Source organism: Antedon mediterranea, chromosome 5, assembly GCF_964355755.1.
Source record: "Antedon mediterranea chromosome 5, ecAntMedi1.1, whole genome shotgun sequence".
Taxonomy (NCBI): Eukaryota; Metazoa; Echinodermata; class Crinoidea; order Comatulida; family Antedonidae; genus Antedon; species Antedon mediterranea.
This window is the reverse complement of record NC_092674.1, coordinates 15,653,176-15,672,701: the sequence shown is the minus strand read 5'-3', so window position 1 is coordinate 15,672,701 and position 19,526 is coordinate 15,653,176. Positions and strand designations below refer to the sequence as shown.

Here is a 19,526-nt window from a genome sequence, read left to right as displayed (position 1 = left end):
ATATCACGCAATGCACCGATGGAGCTAGATCTCCAATCCATAAACCACTTGAATTGCAGCGATAGAAATGGCGAAGAAAAACAGCATTGCTTACAAACTGAAACAGAACAATTAAACGCTGTACATACTATTTAAATACGTAAGTTCTATAATAGACTACTTGATTTTGTTTAATCTAGAGTTTGATATTATTCTTCGTACGCTTCGAAATAATTATGAAGCGTTCAACGCCTGTCAATATGCTATACCAATAGTTGTTAAGGGAAAATAAATAGTTACAAACCAACAAAGTTTCAAAACAGATAATGTAACCATAAATAGTTATATATCAAGTGTTCTTAATTAAACTAACGATTATCGTGAACTGCATAGGCTTATCTAATATTAATGTCGAATTGGGGTGGGGGTTAGCGCGAACGCAGTCCCCCGCTACCATAAATTATACACCCGAGTTCCCCACGTTTGGGGGAATCGCAAGGGTCAACCGCAGCCGTGTGTGCAATGCTGAGGCCTCATCTTGGGAGGACATTCCTTCCTGATCAAAGTCGCTCCTGTGCCAGGTAAGTATGCTTAAACGCCATACCACCTTCTTAGCTGACATATTGGCTTGGTATCGTTGTACAAGTGTCATTCTGGTATTTATATTCAGTTACAGTGTCATAATGTAAATAGTAATATACTCTTCTGTAACTTACATTAACTGTAGTCTATTCTCAAACATATTTTCATATCAACTAAATTTAAATGCTAGTTGTTTTTAATAGTATTGGAAGTTGTAATTTCATACCGACAAATCATTAAAGTGTCATCTGCTTTCTTTGCTTTACCGTTTCTATTGTTTTAAAATTGTTTATTGTTGCGATTGCGCCCGCGTTACTCAACGCAGCCATTGTTTCTATTGTGTTTTTCTTGTTCTTTCATTAATATCTAACCGACAAAGACATTTATAAAATGGTGTGCCTTTGATTTCTACGGCATTCAACTATTAAAGTCAACTGAATTATCTGAAAAGCTACCATTCGACTATTATCCGAACGACGAATAACCTAAATATGTCTTGCATGATGTTCTCCGATCTCACCGATACATTGATGATGCCTCTCTCATTTCAAGAACTTGTTGTGGCGGCTCTTCTCCGTTGTCCAGATACTACCAGCGGTTCTCTAAACGTGCTGCACATTATTGATAAAATTTGTCCGGAGAAGTATAATATGAGGAATGTCAGAGAATGTGTTCGACAGATCTTCAGTGAATCTCCGTATATCGAAAAGGTTGACAGACACAGGTATGTGATTTACATTATTAAACCAACTTATTCATTGCAATAACAATGTTGGCCTTTAGAGGTAATTTACTGATCGATACGAAACTTCTTTCTACCACATTATTTGTAATAACCTTTTCTTAAATAAAACTCACTGCCTGCAACTTACTTACATTACTTATTCGGTTACAGTACTTTTGTCATTTTACTAGTAATGCTCCTTACATTCGTAATTTTAACAAAAATACCATTGATTATCCTTATTATTTATTTACATGATCATCGTTATTAATAAATAATGTTGTTTTCTTGTTATAGGTATCGATTGACAGACGGTTGGCAATACTATCTGCCATATATCATTATAGTGAATGGAACGAAGTACCACGTAACATCCAACACTTACAACGAGTGGGTGGCATACCTGTATACGATATCACGCAATGCACCGATGGAGCTAGATCTCCAATCCATAAACCACTTGAATTGCAGCGATAGAAATGGCGAAGAAAAACAGCATTGCTTACAAACTGAAACAGAACAATTAAACGCTGTACATACTACGTCTTCATCATTGAGTCTAAAATGTCAAAGGTTTTCTATCGCCAAACTTCTTCGAAAAGAACAATATGACATGTAAATAAATAAAATATCTATAAATAAATAGCATTTAATACATATTGTAAGTGAAATATAATTATCGTTTAACAGAAAGTAATAAAATTATTTAAATACCTAAGTTCTATAATAGACTACTTGATTTTGTTTAATCTAGAGTTTGATATTATTCTTCGTACGCTTCGAAATAATTATGAAGCGTTCAACGCCTGTCAATATGCTATACCAATAGTTGTTAAGGGAAAATAAATAGTTACAAACCAACAAAGTTTCAAAACAGATAATGTAACCATAAATAGTTATATATCAAGTGTTTTTAATTAAACTAACGATTATCGTGAACTGCATAGGCTTATCTAATATTAAAGTCGAATTGGGGTGGGGGTTAGCGCGAACGCAGTCCCCCGCTACCATAAATTATACACCCGAGTTCCCCACGTTTGGGGGAATCGCAAGGGTCAACCGCAGCCGTGTGTGCAATGCTGAGGCCTCATCTTGGGAGGACATTCCTTCCTGATCAAAGTCGCTCCTGTGCCAGGTAAGTATGCTTAAACGCCATACCACCTTCTTAGCTGACATATTGGCTTGGTATCGTTGTACAAGTGTCATTCTGGTATTTATATTCAGTTACAGTGTCATAATGTAAATAGTAATATACTCTTCTGTAACTTACATTAACTGTAGTCTATTCTCAAACATATTTTCATATCAACTAAATTTAAATGCTAGTTGTTTTTAATAGTATTGGAAGTTGTAATTTCATACCGACAAATCATTAAAGTGTCATCTGCTTTCTTTGCTTTACCGTTTCTATTGTTTTAAAATTGTTTATTGTTGCGATTGCGCCCGCGTTACTAAACGCAGCCATTGTTTCTATTGTGTTTTTCTTGTTCTTTCATTAATATCTAACCGACAAAGACATTTATAAAATGGTGTGCCTTTGATTTCTACGGCATTCAACTATTAAAGTCAACTGAATTATCTGAAAAGCTACCATTCGACTATTGTCCGAACGACGAATAACCTAAATATGTCTTGCATGATGTTCTCCGATCTCACCGATACATTGATGATGCCTCTCTCATTTCAAGAACTTGTTGTGGCGGCTCTTCTCCGTTGTCCAGATACTACCAGCGGTTCTCTAAACGTGCTGCACATTATTGATAAAATTTGTCCGGAGAAGTATAATATGAGGAATGTCAGAGAATGTGTTCGACAGATCTTCAATGAATCTCCGTATATCGAAAAGGTTGACAGACACAGGTATGTGATTTACATTATTAAACCAACTTATTCATTGCAATAACAATGTTGGCCTTTACAGGTAATTTAATGATCGATACGAAACTTCTTTCTACCACATTATTTGTAATAACCTTTTCTTAAATAAAACTCACTGCCTGCAACTTACTTACATTACTTATTCGGTTACAATACTTTTGTCATTTTACTAGTAATGCTCCTTACATTTGTAATTTTAACAGAAATACCATTGATTATCCTTATTATTTATTTACATGATCATCGTTATTAATAAATAATGTTGTTTTCTTGTTATAGGTATCGATTGACAGACGGTTGGCAATACTATCTGCCATATATCATTATAGTGAATGGAACGAAGTACCACGTAACATCCAATACTTACAACGAGTGGGTGGCATACCTGTATACGATATCACGCAATGCACCGATGGAGCTAGATCTCCAATCCATAAACCACTTGAATTGCAGCGATAGAAATGGCGAAGAAAAACAGCATTGCTTACAAACTGAAACAGAACAATTAAACGCTGTACATACTACGTCTTCATCATTGAGTCTAAAATGTCAAAGGTTTTCTATCGCCAAACTTCTTCGAAAAGAACAATATGACATGTAAATAAATAAAATATCTATAAATAAATAGCATTTAATACATATTGTAAGTGAAATATAATTATCGTTTAACAGAAAGTAATAAAATTATTTAAATACCTAAGTTCTATAATAGACTACTTGATTTTGTTTAATCTAGAGTTTGATATTATTCTTCGTACGCTTCGAAATAATTATGAAGCGTTCAACGCCTGTCAATATGCTATACCAATAGTTGTTAAGGGAAAATAAATAGTTACAAACCAACAAAGTTTCAAAACAGATAATGTAACCATAAATAGTTATATATCAAGTGTTCTTAATTAAACTAACGATTATCGTGAACTGCATAGGCTTATCTAATATTAATGTCGAATTGGGGTGGGGGTTAGCGCGAACGCAGTCCCCCGCTACCATAAATTATACACCCGAGTTCCCCACGTTTGGGGGAATCGCAAGGGTCAACCGCAGCCGTGTGTGCAATGCTGAGGCCTCATCTTGGGAGGACATTCCTTCCTGATCAAAGTCGCTCCTGTGCCAGGTAAGTATGCTTAAACGCCATACCACCTTCTTAGCTGACATATTGGCTTGGTATCGTTGTACAAGTGTCATTCTGGTATTTATATTCAGTTACAGTGTCATAATGTAAATAGTAATATACTCTTCTGTAACTTACATTAACTGTAGTCTATTCTCAAACATATTTTCATATCAACTAAATTTAAATGCTAGTTGTTTTTAATAGTATTGGAAGTTGTAATTTTATACCGACAAATCATTAAAGTGTCATCTGCTTTCTTTGCTTTACCGTTTCTATTGTTTTAAAATTGTTTATTGTTGCGATTGCGCCCGCGTTACTCAACGCAGCCATTGTTTCTATTGTGTTTTTCTTGTTCTTTCATTAATATCTAACCGACAAAGACATTTATAAAATGGTGTGCCTTTGATTTCTACGGCATTCAACTATTAAAGTCAACTGAATTATCTGAAAAGCTACCATTCGACTATTATCCGAACGACGAATAACCTAAATATGTCTTGCATGATGTTCTCCGATCTCACCGATACATTGATGATGCCTCTCTCATTTCAAGAACTTGTTGTGGCGGCTCTTCTCCGTTGTCCAGATACTACCAGCGGTTCTCTAAACGTGCTGCACATTATTGATAAAATTTGTCCGGAGAAGTATAATATGAGGAATGTCAGAGAATGTGTTCGACAGATCTTCAGTGAATCTCCGTATATCGAAAAGGTTGACAGACACAGGTATGTGATTTACATTATTAAACCAACTTATTCATTGCAATAACAATGTTGGCCTTTAGAGGTAATTTACTGATCGATACGAAACTTCTTTCTACCACATTATTTGTAATAACCTTTTCTTAAATAAAACTCACTGCCTGCAACTTACTTACATTTCTTATTCGGTTACAGTACTTTTGTCATTTTACTAGTAATGCTCCTTACATTTGTAATTTTAACAGAAATACCATTGATTATCCTTATTATTTATTTACATGATCATCGTTATTAATAAATAATGTTGTTTTCTTGTTATAGGTATCGATTGACAGACGGTTGGCAATACTATCTGCCATATATCATTATAGTGAATGGAACGAAGTACCACGTAACATCCAACACTTACAACGAGTGGGTGGCATACCTGTATACGATATCACGCAATGCACCGATGGAGCTAGATCTCCAATCCATAAACCACTTGAATTGCAGCGATAGAAATGGCGAAGAAAAACAGCATTGCTTACAAACTGAAACAGAACAATTAAACGCTGTACATACTATTTAAATACGTAAGTTCTATAATAGACTACTTGATTTTGTTTAATCTAGAGTTTGATATTATTCTTCGTACGCTTCGAAATAATTATGAAGCGTTCAACGCCTGTCAATATGCTATACCAATAGTTGTTAAGGGAAAATAAATAGTTACAAACCAACAAAGTTTCAAAACAGATAATGTAACCATAAATAGTTATATATCAAGTGTTCTTAATTAAACTAACGATTATCGTGAACTGCATAGGCTTATCTAATATTAATGTCGAATTGGGGTGGGGGTTAGCGCGAACGCAGTCCCCCGCTACCATAAATTATACACCCGAGTTCCCCACGTTTGGGGGAATCGCAAGGGTCAACCGCAGCCGTGTGTGCAATGCTGAGGCCTCATCTTGGGAGGACATTCCTTCCTGATCAAAGTCGCTCCTGTGCCAGGTAAGTATGCTTAAACGCCATACCACCTTCTTAGCTGACATATTGGCTTGGTATCGTTGTACAAGTGTCATTCTGGTATTTATATTCAGTTACAGTGTCATAATGTAAATAGTAATATACTCTTCTGTAACTTACATTAACTGTAGTCTATTCTCAAACATATTTTCATATCAACTAAATTTAAATGCTAGTTGTTTTTAATAGTATTGGAAGTTGTAATTTCATACCGACAAATCATTAAAGTGTCATCTGCTTTCTTTGCTTTACCGTTTCTATTGTTTTAAAATTGTTTATTGTTGCGATTGCGCCCGCGTTACTCAACGCAGCCATTGTTTCTATTGTGTTTTTCTTGTTCTTTCATTAATATCTAACCGACAAAGACATTTATAAAATGGTGTGCCTTTGATTTCTACGGCATTCAACTATTAAAGTCAACTGAATTATCTGAAAAGCTACCATTCGACTATTATCCGAATGACGAATAACCTAAATATGTCTTGCATGATGTTCTCCGATCTCACCGATACATTGATGATGCCTCTCTCATTTCAAGAACTTGTTGTGGCGGCTCTTCTCCGTTGTCCAGATACTACCAGCGGTTCTCTAAACGTGCTGCACATTATTGATAAAATTTGTCCGGAGAAGTATAATATGAGGAATGTCAGAGAATGTGTTCGACAGATCTTCAGTGAATCTCCGTATATCGAAAAGGTTGACAGACACAGGTATGTGATTTACATCATTAAACCAACTTATTCATTGCAATAACAATGTTGGCCTTTACAGGTAATTTACTGATCGATACGAAACTTCTTTCTACCACATTATTTGTAATAACCTTTTCTTAAATAAAACTCACTGCCTGCAACTTACTTACATTACTTATTCGGTTACAGTACTTTTGTCATTTTACTAGTAATGCTCCTTACATTTGTAATTTTAACAGAAATACCATTGATTATCCTTATTATTTATTTACATGATCATCGTTATTAATAAATAATGTTGTTTTCTTGTTATAGGTATCGATTGACAGACGGTTGGCAATACTATCTGCCATATATCATTATAGTGAATGGAACGAAGTACCACGTAACATCCAACACTTACAACGAGTGGGTGGCATACCTGTATACGATATCACGCAATGCACCGATGGAGCTAGATCTCCAATCCATAAACCACTTGAATTGCAGCGATAGAAATGGCGAAGAAAAACAGCATTGCTTACAAACTGAAACAGAACAATTAAACGCTGTACATACTACGTCTTCATCATTGAGTCTAAAATGTCAAAGGTTTTCTATCGCCAAACTTCTTCGACAAGAACAATATGACATGTAAATAAATAAAATATCTATAAATAAATAGCATTTAATACATATTGTAAGTGAAATATAATTATCGTTTAACAGAAAGTAATAAAATTATTTAAATACCTAAGTTCTATAATAGACTACTTGATTTTGTTTAATCTAGAGTTTGATATTATTCTTCGTACGCTTCGAAATAATTATGAAGCGTTCAACGCCTGTCAATATGCTATACCAATAGTTGTTAAGGGAAAATAAATAGTTACAAACCGACAAAGTTTCAAACCAGATAATGTAACCATAAATAGTTATATATCAAGTGTTCTTAATTAAACTAACGATTATCGTGAACTGCATAGGCTTATCTAATATTAATGTCGAATTGGGGTGGGGGGTTAGCGCGAACGCAGTCCCCCGCTACCATAAATTATACACCCGAGTTCCCCACGTTTGGGGGAATCGCAAGGGTCAACCGCAGCCGTGTGTGCAATGCTGAGGCCTCATCTTGGGAGGACATTCCTTCCTGATCAAAGTCGCTCCTGTGCCAGGTAAGTATGCTTAAACGCCATACCACCTTCTTAGCTGACATATTGGCTTGGTATCGTTGTACAAGTGTCATTCTGGTATTTATATTCAGTTACAGTGTCATAATGTAAATAGTAATATACTCTTCTGTAACTTACATTAACTGTAGTCTATTCTCAAACATATTTTCATATCAACTAAATTTAAATGCTAGTTGTTTTTAATAGTATTGGAAGTTGTAATTTCATACCGACAAATCATTAAAGTGTCATCTGCTTTCTTTGCTTTACCGTTTCTATTGTTTTAAAATTGTTTATTGTTGCGATTGCGCCCGCGTTACTCAACGCAGCCATTGTTTCTATTGTGTTTTTCTTGTCCTTTCATTAATATCTAACCGACAAAGACATTTATAAAATGGTGTGCCTTTGATTTCTACGGCATTCAACTATTAAAGTCAACTGAATTATCTGAAAAGCTACCATTCGACTATTATCCGAACGACGAATAACCTAAATATGTCTTGCATGATGTTCTCCGATCTCACCGATACATTGATGATGCCTCTCTCATTTCAAGAACTTGTTGTGGCGGCTCTTCTCCGTTGTCCAGATACTACCAGCGGTTCTCTAAACGTGCTGCACATTATTGATAAAATTTGTCCGGAGAAGTATAATATGAAGAATGTCAGAGAATGTGTTCGACAGATCTTCAGTGAATCTCCGTATATCGAAAAGGTTGACAGACACAGGTATGTGATTTACATTATTAAACCAACTTATTCATTGCAATAACAATGTTGGTTTTTACAGGTAATTTACTGATCGATACGAAACTTCTTTCTACCACATTATTTGTAATAACCTTTTCTTAAATAAAACTCACTGCCTGCAACTTACTTACATTACTTATTCGGTTACAGTACTTTTGTCATTTTACTAGTAATGCTCCTTACATTTGTAATTTTAACAGAAATACCATTGATTATCCTTATTATTTATTTACATGATCATCGTTATTAATAAATAATGTTGTTTTCTTGTTATAGGTATCGATTGACAGACGGTTGGCAATACTATCTGCCATATATCATTATAGTGAATGGAACGAAGTACCACGTAACATCCAACACTTACAACGAGTGGGTGGCATACCTGTATACGATATCACGCAATGCACCGATGGAGCTAGATCTCCAATCCATAAACCACTTGAATTGCAGCGATAGAAATGGCGAAGAAAAACAGCATTGCTTACAAACTGAAACAGAACAATTAAACGCTGTACATACTACGTCTTCATCATTGAGTCTAAAATGTCAAAGGTTTTCTATCGCCAAACTTCTTCGACAAGAACAATATGACATGTAAGTAAATAAAATATCTATAAATATACATATTGTAAGTGAAATATAATTATCGTTTAACAGAAAGTAATAAAATTATTTAAATACGTAAGTTCTATAATAGACTACTTTATTTTGTTTAATCTAGAGTTTGATATTATTCTTCGTACGCTTCGAAATAATTATGAAGCGTTCAACGCCTGTTAATATGCTATACCAATAGTTGTTATGGGAAAATAAATAGTTACAAACCAACAAAGTTTCAAAACAGATAATGTAACCATAAATAGTTATATATCAAGTGTTCTTAATTAAACTAACGATTATCTTGAACTGCATAGGCTATCTAATATTAATGTCGAATTGGGGTGGGGGTTAGCGCGAACGCAGTCCCCCGCTACCATAAAATATACACCCGAGTTCCCCACGTTTGGGGGAATCACAAGGGTCAATCGCAAGGGTCAATCGCAAGGGTCAATTGCAGCCGTGTGTGCAATGCTGAGGCCTCATCTTGGGAGGACATTCCTTCCTGATCAAAGTCGCTCCTGTGCCAGGTAAGTATGCTTAAACGCCATACCACGTTCTTAGCTGACATATTGGCTTGGTATCGTTGTACAAGTGTCATTCTGGTATTTATATTCAGTTACAGTGTCATAATGTAAATAGTAATATACTCTTCTGTAACTTACATTAACTGTAGTCTATTCTCAAACATATTTTCATATCAACTAAATTTAAATGCTAGTTGTTTTTAATAGTATTGGAATTTGTAATTTCATACCGACAAATCATTTAAGTGATGTACGGTCTACATCAGACCTGCGACACTCAGGCCTTTTAGGACGCAGAGCAAATTAATACAACGTCCCATAGACCACCGCATCATCCAAGCAAACATTTGGCTTCAAGTCTACCAAAAACCCACCACCGATCGAAGAACTATACAAATTCGAAGATGACATACTCCATCTGATACAATCGACAACATTCAAAAACGCAGACAACCCTCTACTCAACAAGTTAAAAACCGACTCCAAGAAAATTGAAAACGAGCCCGAACTTTTAATTGCAGCCGACAAAACCACAAATTTTTACAAACTAGACCCACCGACGTATGACAACCTCCTAGAAGAAAACATCACCAAATCATACAAGAAAGCAGAACCTGAACTCGTACAAACGATTCATAGAAAAAACAAAAGTATTGCAACAAAATTGAACATCGCCAACAGAGTGGATACAACTGCAAATAAAGATGCTTTCATAACCCTTAAAGACCACAAACCGAACTTCACTAACAAACCGACTTGCCGATTAATAAACCCGACCAAATCCGAGATAGGCAAGATAAGCAAAACTATACTCGATCGTATTAACAGCAAAATTACATCAAAACTTCGCACCAATCAATGGAAAAATACCTCATCGGTCATCGACTGGTTTAAGAGCATCGACAAGAAACAACAACACAACTTTATATGCTTCGACATCGCAGAATTTTACCCCTCTATCAGCAATGACCTGCTGAACAAAGCACTAGACTTCGCTAATAGATACGATGATATTACCTAACGACGAAAGAGACATCATCGTACATACCAAAAAATCAATATTATCACACAAACAGCAACCGTGGCAAAAGAAAGGCCCCACAGCATTCGATGTGACTATGGGTAGTTATGATGGCGCAGAAACGTGTGAACTTGTTGGAAGCTTCCTGTTACACCAATTACAACAGAAACTAGGAATCAACATAGGACTTTACAGAGATGACGGCCTTGCCGTCACAGACACCACACCTAAAAGCACAGAAAACATTAAAAAAGACATATGCCAAATATTCAAAGATAACGGCCTACGCATTACCATAGAAGCAAACAAACAAGTCATCAACTTCTTAGACGTCACACTAAACCTAGCGAGGAACACATACCAGCCCTACACCAAACCAAACGTCACGTTACAGTATATCCATCAACAAAGTAACCACCCACCGACCATCCTAAAGAATATACCCGCCGGAATAAACAAACGACTCTCGTCCTTGTCATCCGACAAGAATTCATTCAACCAAGCCGCCCCTGTATACCAGAAAACTCTCAACGACAGTGGATACCAGTACACACTAAAATACGAGCCGGTAACCCAGACAAGACGAAAAAACAGACAACGAAACGACATTCTGTGGTACAACCCACCGTTCAGCAAAAACGTCAGCACAAACATTGGACAGAAATTCCTATCCCTAGTAGACAAACATTTTCCAAAAGATAACAAACTAAGAAAAATTTTCAACCGAAACACCATCAAGATTAGCTACAGTTGTATGAACAATATGAAACAGATAATACACAGTCACAACAAGAGAATACTCAACCAGCCCGAAACAACATCCATGGAAAACACGCAAGAAATCAAAACATGCAACTGCCGACAGAAAAACACATGCCCGCTAAACGGAAATTGCCTACAATCATCTGTAATATACCAAGCCACAGTTACACGCAAAGACAAATCCACCTCGGAAACTTATATCGGACTCACTGAAACTGATTTTAAAACACGATACAGAAATCACACCTCATCATTCCGTCATACACGTTCTAGAAACTCAACCGAACTCAGTAAACATATTTGGACACTCAAGGACAACAACACAGACTATTCAATCTCATGGCGCATCTTGGCATCTGCTAAAGCATATAGTAGCGCAAACAAAAAATGCAACCTCTGCCTCAAAAGCCCCTTTCTCACAGATGTGCCTGCAATATACCGGTACAGTGCTGGCGTCGTGCCGGTATCGTTACCGGCATATACCCATTCTCATCGGACTATCGTGCCGGAAATATAACCGGTATATACCGGCTTTCTGTGAGAAAGGAGTCGGGCATATTCGGCCAATAAAAAGTCTCTGACAAATAATTATTGAGGGCGTCCTTTATTGTTATTATTTTTGTCTAGCGATGATATGGCGGCGAATGTTAAGTTACAGATTATTATCTTCCTTTATAGCATATTTATGCAATACATGCTATGTACAGTATATTGTGCATATATTATACAGGTATAGCAATTAATTTGCCGTCATCGGCAATCTGTAAAACACCTTATTAGAAGGCTGTAGGCCTACAATTTACAAGGCGACGAAAGGTCAGGCACCAACAAACGAATCAAAGAGCTATGTTATGGCCTAGCCTAGCCTATAGATTATGCTACAAATTTCTTCTTGTGTCCTTATTTTAAGCAGCTCTCTTATCTCATTATTTGAAACGATAAAGATGAGGAAATCTGTGAGAATGAGAAAAAGTCGCCCCAACCGAGAGAATGTTAAAGAGTCGTTATCCAATCGAGTTCGAACAATACCATGAAAGCCCCAGTGGTCTAATGGTTAGGACATCTGCATATCAAGCAGGCGGTCCGAGTTCGAATCTCGGTTGGGGCGACTTTTTCTCATTCTCACAGATTTCCTCATCTTTATCGTTTCAAATTAATTAATTAAATTTCAGTATATCACCGGGCGGTTTAGAATTAATGTTCTTTGCCTCTTGTGTTTATATATATATATTATATTATATAATTTGAAACGATAGAGATGAGGAAATCTGTGAGAATGAGAAACAGTCGCCCCAACCGAGACTCGAACTCGGACCGCCTGCTTGATATGCAGATGTCCTAACCATTAGACCACTGGGGCTTTCATGGTATTGTTCGAACTCGATTGGATAACGACTCTTTAACATTCTCGGCGTGGTACGGCGGAACAGCACTAGTCCTCAGTTGTACGCACGCGCAACAGAGATCAAATTGATACGCCCTCATCTTTCAGTATTTTTATTCACGAGGCGGGATCTCCGAAGAGATACTTTTATATATATAAACACAAGAGGCAAAGAACATTAATTCTAAACCGCCCGGTGATATACTGAAATTTAATTAATTAATTTGAAACGATAAAGATGAGGAAATCTGTGAGAATGAGGAAATCTGTGAGAATGAGAAACAGTTGCCCCAACCGAGACTCGAACTCGGACCGCCTGCTTGATATGCAGATGTCCTAACCATTAGACCACTGGGGCTTTCATGGTATTGTTCGAACTCGATTGGATAACGACTCTTTAACATTCTCGGCGTGGTACGGCGGAACAGCACTAGTCCTCAGTTGTACGCACGCGCAACAGAGATCAAATTGATACGCCCTCATCTTTCAGTATTTTTATTCACGAGGCGGGATCTCCGAAGAGATACTTTTATATATATAAACACAAGAGGCAAAGAACATTAATTCTAAACCGCCCGGTGATATACTGAAATTTAATTAATTAATTTGAAACGATAAAGATGAGGAAATCTGTGAGAATGAGAAACAGTCGCCCCAACCGAGACTCGAACTCGGACCGCCTGCTTGATATGCAGATGTCCTAACCATTAGACCACTGGGGCTTTCATGGTATTGTTCGAACTCGATTGGATAACGACTCTTTAACATTCTCGGCGTGGTACGGCGGAACAGCACTAGTCCTCAGTTGTACGCACGCGCAACAGAGATCAAATTGATACGCCCTCATCTTTCAGTATTTTTTTTCACGAGGCGGGATCTCCGAAGAGATACTTTTATATATATAAACACAAGAGGCAAAGAACATTAATTCTAAACCGCCCGGTGATATACTGAAATTTAATTAATTAATTTGAAACGATAAAGATGAGGAAATCTGTGAGAATGAGAAACAGTCGCCCCAACCGAGACTCGAACTCGGACCACCTGCTTGATATGCAGATGTCCTAACCATTAGACCACTGGGGCTTTCATGGTATTGTTCGAACTCGATACACAAGAGGCAAAGAACATTAATTCTAAACCGCCCGGTGATATACTGAAATTTAATTAATAACTAATTATCAACTACACCTACTATCATCAAATCAACTAAACATTTCTGAATGTTAAACTACTTTTTTTGATTGATTGAATTTATTTGATGCTCAACATTAAAATAACAAACAGACAAAAGACAAAATGACGAGCATTAGGAACACCCATTATGCCGGAAAAACCAGCCCATTTCCAATGGGGTCCAAATTGCACATAACAAACAATAGAAAATGTATTGTATTGATATTTTTAATGTTTTATATATTGTATGTGTTTTTAAGCATCAAGGAAAACCAATTTCATGTTCGCCTTGTTGTGTTCATGACAATAAAGATTTATCTTATCTTATCTTATCTTATCTAAAATACAACATTTATAAAAAATATATATATATATATATATATACATTAAAAATAAAGCCCAGTAAAACAGAAAAATTAAAAGAGAAAGCAAACAAGTAATGAGTAAGATTGCACGTTATCAAGACCATTATAGTTATCAAAATTATTATAAATATTAAATATTGCGTTCAAAATGTTTTTTAATGAGATTTGAAGGTAGTTATGATGGAAATTAATTTTAAGTTTGATGGAAGAGCGTTCCAGTCTTTGATAGCAGAGAAGAAAAAAGTAGAATGAGACTGTTTATTTCCTTTAAGTAGAGGTAAAACCAGATTAACATTACGTTGGCGTGTGTTATGTGTGTGGATTGTGGATGTCCGTGAGAAATGTTCAGATAGATATGGAGCTGCTTTGTTATTGAAAATTTTATGAACATTACAAAACCTGAGAAATTTTACTCTACTTTCCACCTTAAAATGGATATGAAAGGATTTTAAAATTTCACAAAAATGACTTTGTATGAATCCTTTTAATGTTAATAAACAGCACACAAAAAATTAGATTCAAATACCTAGTAGAACTTGAGAAATAAACAAATTAAATTTTGGTATAAAACGTCCGCAAAATGGCCGACTAACTGGCACGCCATCTTAATTTTTATGAACGTTCTATACGCACGTACGAGATCGTCAAATTTAGAGTTTGAAACACCCGGGGTTGTAGCCACGGCAGCAGTCGTTTTGTGATTGGTTAATGAATTTTAATACAGTCCAATCACCGCCTTGTCTCGTTCGCGGACTGTGTGGTGTAAACAAAATAAACAAACCCATCCTACACGAGACTCACGTGTTGCAAGCTCCCTGTTGCTGCAGTCGTAGAAAATATCGATATTTCACAAATCAATAAAAAGTTATGTCTGCAAAGATTGTACGTGAAAAGAAGAAAGTGTGTATTTGTACATCTCTCACACTAAACCACTCACGCAGACTACAAATTAGGCTAGGTCTAGTAGACTATAGTTTCTTCTAAATTCGCTAGTACTATACTAGGCTAGGCCAGGCCTACACATGGAGTTACTCCATGGCCTACAGTACAAGAGAGTAGTAGTCGCCGGTCCACCGACGAACCTCCAGGAAGTGGACAAGGCGCGGGCGTAGACGTATGTAAAAGGCGACGTAAATAAAAAAGGTAAGCTTGTGTTGAACTTGTTTTTGGCTCTGACTTTTGTTATTGACTAATAATATAGTAATACAGTATATTATAATAATACTAATAATTAAAGTAGAGCAGAGGTGAGGCATAGAGGATTATTATAGTTTAGTTAGTAACTGTAATTAAATAATTACCTCTTTCTGTTTGTTACCAAGTCATAAAATATAATACTATAGGGCCTAGGTAGGATTGAATAAAAATAATAGTACATTTCCATCCATTTATTGGTCTTATCTTTGCAGATTTATGGAATCAACAGTACATGAGATGGCTTTGAAGAACTGTAATAGTACTAATAATAAAATTGTAAACATCAACAAATTATATGGCAGAAATACTAATAGTGTGTGGAATGAATTTTATTGAACAAATGTATCATAATGAGTTTGGAACAAGCAGGATTTTTGAAACGGGACATAAATTACTTTTGAGACCTGAGTGATACATTTTAATTCTATCTACACCAGCCAGCTCCATCATATTCAAGAGATGGATTCTTTCATAAATGTCCATTGTACATAGTATTTGGCTAAATAAATAAAAAAAAGTACAGTAGTGGTTTATTTGTTTATATACCCAGAGTTACAGTATGACTGTAACCCTAGCACTCGCGTCTAAAGAATTCTATTATGCATATTTTACTAGTATTCTTCATAAATATTTAGTTCTGTAATTTTAATTGTCTGCGCTCATTCTATACTTGGTGTCTTAGTATACTGCATAAATGTATCGTGCAAGCATGATGATCCAAGTAGCATCTATTATAAAGTACGCTGGGCATCTTTCTATTCACCTGAAAAAAGGAAAATGAATAAGCACATGTTTATCTGCCCTCAAAACAAAATAATAATTTAGTATAATGTATTATGTAGGTTTGATCAGTTTAAAATAGCAATGCTCAGTATCTGTTACCTTAATATTATAATTTGACTCTAACATTTGCGCTTCCATTCCAATCAATAAATACATTTGCTTATCCCGTCCATCAATTATCATAGTTGCACTCCAATTATAGACCTGTAGGTAGGTAAAAATACAAATGAATTGTTTATTTACTGTATATGATACAAGCTCAAATACCCCTAACTAGGCCTGGCCTGTTATAACCTTTATTACTACATTAGAGAAAATCCACCTCTATTCATTTTATTGGGAATCCTAATATTTAGTATTCAGTGTTGCCTAGCTAGGGCGGCATGTAATAACAAAAAAATATTTTAATAATGCGTTAGTCAGGACACTACAGCACACAACAATATTAATAAACGTACTTATAAATAATGTGCATATACATAATACAGTAACACAATTGTGCCTACCATTAACACCCTCAACGATACATAAAGGAGCATACGCTCTCAGCTCACCTCTGGCCGGGCGACTAAACACCGTATCCAGCAGTCATCACTACTAAAATAAAAGACCTAGGCCTCTAGGACTAGGCCTAGCTAGCTCCAGGCCATGGCATTGTCAAACACCATTTACTCGTCCAACCGTTTCTTCAAAACGATGTTAACACCCGTGTTAACAAGACGATGTGGACAAATTTCCATCAATTTCAGTTAATTACAACGAAATAATAATAAAATGAATGTTTCAATAATACGTGTATAATAAATATAAAATAGCGAAATAAACATCGCCGTGGTTAGGATTCCGGCACCGGAACTCAACTGCCCACCGTTAGGGAATCCGACACGCTATTGCGCATGCTCATAGCTCTGGGAAGTGAATTATAGCTTGCACTTATAGAGTGCCACACACACCACACCACCGAGAGTCGGAGTGTTATAGGGATTTACTGTAGCCTAGATAGTCGTTGCGCGAGCGAGAGAGCGATGGATGAAACTTGGCCTATGCCATACATGAATTAATAATTAAAATACGACTACGCCACGCGTTAAAATAATTATAATGATATTAATAAGTATCAGTATCTATCTAAGAATCGTAATGCTGTTGTTAGCGTTGCGACCCTGACTTTCCGAACAGTTTTCACATCCACGCGGTGGCTGCCGTCAACAAATCAACTTGTGATTGCATGTTGTTATGTACAGTATAATGCGTTATGAAAAATCATAAAACTAGTCATGTAATTATATAATTCATAATGATATGAAGTTTATATATGAATGAAGCAACCACTATTTAATTAAAAAATAAATAGGCCCACTGGTCACGTCTAACTGGTAACCCTAGCCTAGATTAGTGGATACCGTATTAGTAGGCATCTAGACTAGTTTGCCGTGTGTGGCGCAGCTATGAAATGATCCATCGCTGTTGTTGATAGGTGGTATCAAAGAATATATATCACAAGAATGAGTATTCCGCGATTTTTGCATGAGAAATTTGTAACAGAGAGCTCCAGAGAGTGATGCCCGCCCGCATAAGGGCGGATGTATACATACTAAATAAGACTTGATTTAATAGATATTATACATGTCACATTAAATAGAATTATGATAATATATTTTGCAATTGTAAACTATTTTATTACAAACTACATATTTATTAACAAACTAGTGTACATTCACTTTTACAGACAATTATTTACTAACATGCTAAGTTAGTTCACAAAAAAAGCCTAACACAGCAACACCAAAAATCAACGAATCGTTACTCAGCACGGCCTATTCTTTACCATTGCCGTGTACTACTCTACGCCCGGTAAATTAAGTATTGTTTTTATGATATAAATTAGTATAAAATACATGTTATTAATAGGACAAAATGTTAAATATCATTAACATTTATTTGTTTTACCAGAAACAAGTTTAAATATAGGAATATTATTAAACTATCGTTCGTGAAAACGCGTAAACACCAACACGCCCGGTCACGCTATCGTAGCGCCCGGTTGATAAAGCAAACTGTTTATACGGCAGTTTTTACTAAATAAATTGCATAAAACAAACAATTAAACATCCAAATAGTATTTAACATGATGTTGGCATGTAGTTTATAACATTTTTTATCATGAAAATACTACCGGTGGTCCAGCCTTTGATTAGTGAAACCGTCACAAAAAGTTGTATACATCCCAGATACATCCACACTTATGGCGGCGCCCTACCACATGGACAATATTACTGTTACAGGGAAAATCGCGGATTACTCATTCTTGTGATATATATTCTTTGGTGGTATAGAGTCGCCGATTACCTCACTCTGGGCATGCGCAATAGCGTGTCGGATTCCCTAACGCTGGGCAGTTGAGTTCCGGTGCCGGAATCCTAACCACGGCGAATAAACATCGCTCGCGAGAGGAGGGTCGAGAGAGAGGCCAATGAGATCGACTCTGTGATTCTCACGCATGCGCAAAATAACTCCGTGTACCCAGCAAGATAGGCATTTGGCTATGAATTTCGTAAAAGGTGGCCTTGAAAAACGAAATTAAAATCCGTTAAAAAAAAAAAAGGGTGATAATATGAATTAATTTTATTCGATTAGGCTAACATACTTATCCAAGAATAAAAATATCAAAGCGATAAGTAATTACTACCATGCTTTTGCATCAATCAATGATTTACTGCTAAATTCCTATCTCTGTAATACAAAAATAACTTTTAGTGACGTCACAAAAAGTTTTTCACAGGTTTCTCAGTGGCGTTTTGAGGGCGTTGTCGTCCTCCAAAACATTAAGTATGACTATGGCAAGCTTAAAACTGATTGATCTACACGTTGAGCCAATAAAATGATATTGCTAGGAACCCTTTCATATCCATTTTAAGCATGCCAATGTCTGATAACTCCTTCTGACCAATATGAGATCGTGGTCCGAAACCGTAAATAAAACGCACAAATTTGTTCTGAGTGGTCTGTAGTTTTTGCTTCAAAACTTTGTCAATACCTTCATACCAAGTCGAAGCACAATAATCAAACAAGCATTGAATTAAGACAGAGCATAACAGTTTTTTTGTATTTTTGTCCAAGCAACTAGCCT

General features: G+C 36.1%; 1 long non-coding RNA gene, 8 other non-coding genes and 1 pseudogene across 9 annotated transcripts; 1 reads left to right on the top strand and 9 right to left on the bottom strand.

Moving 5' to 3' along the window:
- Window positions 1-401: 401 nt before the first annotated feature.
- LOC140050557 (U1 spliceosomal RNA) lies at window positions 402-568 on the bottom strand. The gene has a single exon (XR_011845410.1). It is a non-coding gene; the product is annotated as a U1 spliceosomal RNA (small nuclear RNA).
- A 1,693-nt stretch (window positions 569-2,261) lies between these two features.
- Window positions 2,262-2,428, bottom strand: LOC140050556 (U1 spliceosomal RNA). Its single transcript, XR_011845409.1, has one exon. It is a non-coding gene; the product is annotated as a U1 spliceosomal RNA (small nuclear RNA).
- A 1,693-nt stretch (window positions 2,429-4,121) lies between these two features.
- Window positions 4,122-4,288, bottom strand: LOC140050555 (U1 spliceosomal RNA). Its single transcript, XR_011845408.1, has one exon. It is a non-coding gene; the product is annotated as a U1 spliceosomal RNA (small nuclear RNA).
- A 1,530-nt stretch (window positions 4,289-5,818) lies between these two features.
- On the bottom strand, window positions 5,819-5,985 carry LOC140050554 (U1 spliceosomal RNA). Its single transcript, XR_011845407.1, has one exon. It is a non-coding gene; the product is annotated as a U1 spliceosomal RNA (small nuclear RNA).
- Window positions 5,986-7,679: 1,694 nt separating this feature from the next.
- On the bottom strand, window positions 7,680-7,846 carry LOC140050552 (U1 spliceosomal RNA). The gene has a single exon (XR_011845406.1). It is a non-coding gene; the product is annotated as a U1 spliceosomal RNA (small nuclear RNA).
- Window positions 7,847-9,526: 1,680 nt separating this feature from the next.
- Window positions 9,527-9,719, bottom strand: LOC140050605 (U1 spliceosomal RNA; annotated as a pseudogene).
- Window positions 9,720-12,527: 2,808 nt separating this feature from the next.
- On the top strand, window positions 12,528-12,599 carry Trnad-auc (transfer RNA aspartic acid (anticodon AUC)). The gene has a single exon. It is a non-coding gene; the product is annotated as a tRNA-Asp (tRNA).
- A 562-nt stretch (window positions 12,600-13,161) lies between these two features.
- Window positions 13,162-13,233, bottom strand: Trnad-auc (transfer RNA aspartic acid (anticodon AUC)). The gene has a single exon. It is a non-coding gene; the product is annotated as a tRNA-Asp (tRNA).
- A 656-nt stretch (window positions 13,234-13,889) lies between these two features.
- On the bottom strand, window positions 13,890-13,961 carry Trnad-auc (transfer RNA aspartic acid (anticodon AUC)). The gene has a single exon. It is a non-coding gene; the product is annotated as a tRNA-Asp (tRNA).
- Window positions 13,962-16,175: 2,214 nt separating this feature from the next.
- Window positions 16,176-16,989, bottom strand: LOC140050008 (uncharacterized). Its single transcript, XR_011845347.1, has 3 exons — window positions 16,903-16,989; window positions 16,496-16,600; window positions 16,176-16,376 (listed from the first exon to the last, which is right to left on the bottom strand). It is a non-coding gene; the product is annotated as an uncharacterized lncRNA (long non-coding RNA).
- Window positions 16,990-19,526: the final 2,537 nt, after the last annotated feature.